Source organism: Magallana gigas, chromosome 3, assembly GCF_963853765.1.
Source record: "Magallana gigas chromosome 3, xbMagGiga1.1, whole genome shotgun sequence".
Taxonomy (NCBI): Eukaryota; Metazoa; Mollusca; class Bivalvia; order Ostreida; family Ostreidae; genus Magallana; species Magallana gigas.
The window spans coordinates 58,778,308-58,782,160 of NC_088855.1; the positions used below are offsets into that span (position 1 = coordinate 58,778,308).

The 3,853-nt window shown below is 31.5% G+C and overlaps 1 long non-coding RNA gene across 1 annotated transcript; it reads left to right on the plus strand.

The window, feature by feature from the left end:
• Positions 1–1,399: 1,399 nt before the first annotated feature.
• Positions 1,400–3,115, plus strand: LOC136273423 (uncharacterized). The gene is made up of 3 exons (XR_010711639.1): positions 1,400–1,527; positions 2,188–2,240; positions 2,366–3,115. It is a non-coding gene; the product is annotated as an uncharacterized lncRNA (long non-coding RNA).
• The last annotated feature ends 738 nt before the right edge of the window (positions 3,116–3,853 follow it).

A 3,853-nucleotide genomic window follows, 5' to 3' on the forward strand; every position in this document is an offset into this window, starting at 1 on the left:
CATTGGCTATTTATCTATGACGTCAACTTTATGACCATATTCCCGCAAATTTGCAAACAGATGAAAATATTCTCATTTTTGCTTTAAATTTTGCATTTGGAAGTATAGAGCGCAGGTCTGCTTAAGTAAGATTTTAACATATGTTTTTCTTCAGATAATTATACACATTATACTTAAAGGTGGTACTTGAGCAAGCCTGCGCTTAATGTTTCCCAGTCGAAAAACCATCGGAAAACACCCATATTTTGCTTCAAAACATCAATTTATCAAAATTAGGCAATATTCATGACGTCATTTATACATTATGACGTCACTGTGGTGATAACCTTTTGCACCCTTATTTTTAATTTGATTCTAACTATCTTCACACTTATTTTTAAAGTGCTTTATAAAACTTTAATTAAGGGGGCAAAAATGCATAAAACCGCACATAGTCCTTTGAAGACTAGATAAATACGTTTAATCAAATATGTAAAAATACATATATAGATATTAAAGTGAATGTGTTCATGACAAGTAAAATAATTCACAATTATTCTCAAAACAAATAAACGATAATGAGTGTGTAACACACAAAATAGTTTTGTGCCTCTTCTCTTTGTTGTTACGTAAATGAGAATTTTGTTTTGAAACATGCTATTTTTTGCTTGAAAAAAGGTAACTATCATCAAATTTTAGGGTTGCAAAACCGAAAACCTGTAGGAATGGTTTTAGAAATTTCTTTGTCTGCATCAATATTCATCATAATTTTGCTAATTGGTGGAATACTAAAAGTCGTTTACAGGTAGGACAAATTTTACTTTAATGCACATACTTGCGCATAAGGATGTGGTCACACGATGTTGTTGTTCAGCAGATTTTCGATTTGATTTTCTTATCAGATTAGTTCTTTTTTTAAAACTAAAATCGTATTGTTTGACCACAGATAAAAGCTGAAAGGAAAATCTGAAAGTTTGAAAATTTAATGACGTCCGATATTAACTCTCACGTCTGGTGAACATCGTGTGGTAGAAAATGATTTCCCCCTATTCAATAAGAATAAGGGATTAACTACTACTATATTGATTAAACTGCAATTGTAAAATCGTATCGTGTGGTCACCTCAACAATTGGGTAAAAAAGATTTACCTCGCAAGTCGTTTTAAAATTAGATTAAAAAAACATATGATTAGATCCATTTAACAATATATATATATATATATATATATATATAATGACTTGAATAATACATCACAGAGCGCGAAAAAATAACACAAGCTACCCAGAAGTCTCCACTGGAATAAGTGCAAGAAACGGTTTGTTAATCGTCTCTTTTCTTTCCTCATATTCCCCGTTTTTTGTAATAATTAGTTTTGCTTAAGGTTTTCTATATTTCGCTATCTTCTTTCCAGTAGACGACACTACTAGAGATTCACCAGTAATCTATGCTGCAGTCGTGCGCCCTAACAGGAAACCCGTCATGGGTGTAGAACAAAGCGACCGAATGTACGGAAATACGCTAACGCTGCAAAAACCGAATCAAGGGAGGTAACAAAATACAAACACTTGCCTTGTTTCATTTTTGAAGTTAACAACAAAGATAAAATTGGCCTTTCAACACTCCAACACTGATATCATAGCCTACCTAAAAAAATATGTATGATTTAGCCAGTGGTTAAACTTTCACAGTATAGGTCATGTACTCGACACCTTTGAAACACATCGTTCTATTCTTATGTTTCACGTGCACTTTGTTTTGGATTGAATAACTGCTTGGTCAATTACTTAGTTTAAATTCATTTACTATCGAATAGTGTGAATTTAATTGGCTGAGCGATTTCAAAATATGAATAAATAAATAAGTAAATAAATAAATATAAGAATGAATAAACAAAGAAACATGTAAACATGCGGACATCGACGACAACATACGCTTTATAATGTTTGGCCACAAGCTTACTTGAGCTAGATGCTTGAATATACTGAAAAGATTAAAAAAAAGTCTTATTCAAATTTTGAAACAGTAAAAAACATTGTTTTTGAAGTTTTAAGTTTGAGAAGCACTAAACAAGCTCAATGTATTATTGTACCATGTAAAAGACGCCATGATATATCCCTTAAAAATGAGAATTATGCTTAAATAATAAAATCTGAAAACCAATGTGTATACTTTTAGTTCGTTTTAACCTTTTTATGCATATTTGACAGGGACACGAATACGAAGAAATGCCTTGATATCAACATCAGTAATAATCCAGCAGGTGGTAAAGTATAAACTATCCTAATCAGAAGAAGATTAAACAATTTGATCATTTATTTTATAAGCAAAGTTATATCAGAAATTATAACAGCTCTTCTTATGTATGAATATTTGATTATCTAATAGAGGATCTGGGAATTGGTTCTTCGACAACCTACTCTTTTGTGAGAAATCCTGACAAGACATTGTCACAGGATTTAGGACAGTGCAACCAGAAGTATGGGAACATGACGACGCGTATATAGACATACTGAGGAGAACATTATTCTTAATAGATAACCATTGTATTTTTGTGAACAAAAATATAGATGTACCTTACGCTTAAAGCCCTGTGTGATATGTTATATTATATTACTGACTGTTTCGAATTTCATGAGTTTAATCAGTAGATCACATCTGTTTGTACATATTTTTGTTGTCAGAAAGATAATGATGTCTTTCGATGTCATTCTGATAGAATCTAAGAAACAAAATTTGAAGATATATTTAGAATAACAATCTATGTTTTGCCCCTAAAACTAAAAAATAACCCATCGTGTATACATTTAACCTTTGTTTTTCCTTTTTTCCAAGACCTGGATGTGATATATTTAAACAATAATTTAAAAAAAAAGTGTTACTTTCCAAATTTAAAGCATACTCTCATCCTAAATCATGTATCTTGGACTAGTTTTACATGACTATATTGTCCAAATATTGATAACAACTGGTTTTAATTAATATGGTATTGCACTTTACATAAATTGATTGTCTTTTCCCTTTTTTGGACAAAAGATGTTAAATAACAATCAAACAACTAACCAGTGTTTGTAATCCACGTCTTGTCTAATTATATTTTCGTAAACATTACAGTATATAAGTGAATAAGCATTTTCATTGTTTGCATCCCTAACGAATTAAACATGCCAAGTTACATTAAAAAATTTGTGAGCTATATCATGTATCGCCTTATTTTTAAGTCAGTGGAAAAGAACTTCGTGGGATTCGCGATATAGAATTGTATAACTATTGTTAGGGTATTGACCAATTCTTGCATAGAGTTAAGCTATAATTAATATTTTCAAACATAAAAATTGATAACAATATATTAAGTCTTGCATACTGTAGATTCCTTACTTCCTGCAAGTCATTAGTTTCACGATTCAAACATGTTTCATCCAATCACGAGAATGTAAACACGAACACAATATACTATTATAAACTATTTCATTTTAAAAAAGGTTTATCAATTTGTATTATTTTCAAAATTAAGAAAATCTCAGACATAGTGTAAAATGTTGCGGATAATGTTTTATCACATTGTCCAACATTTCCCCTTTTTGCATCGATACAACGACCTTGTCAGCAAATACAGTCTTTCGCTGGGTCGCATGCTGACTGACGTTTTTCGTGCTAATTGTTAGACCAAAATTAATCATCTAATTGTCTATACGGACTTTTCCGTTTTTTCCCGAACACGACAAAGAGCACACGGCGGATGTGACCGGTCAGCAGAGGATGCTTACTCGTCCTAGGCACCTGACCTACTTCTATCTTTGTAGAGGTCCTTGTTCCTCTGCTTTGAATTTGTACTTCGTTTTATGGATTTTTGAGATGGTTGACAGTTTGTTATTG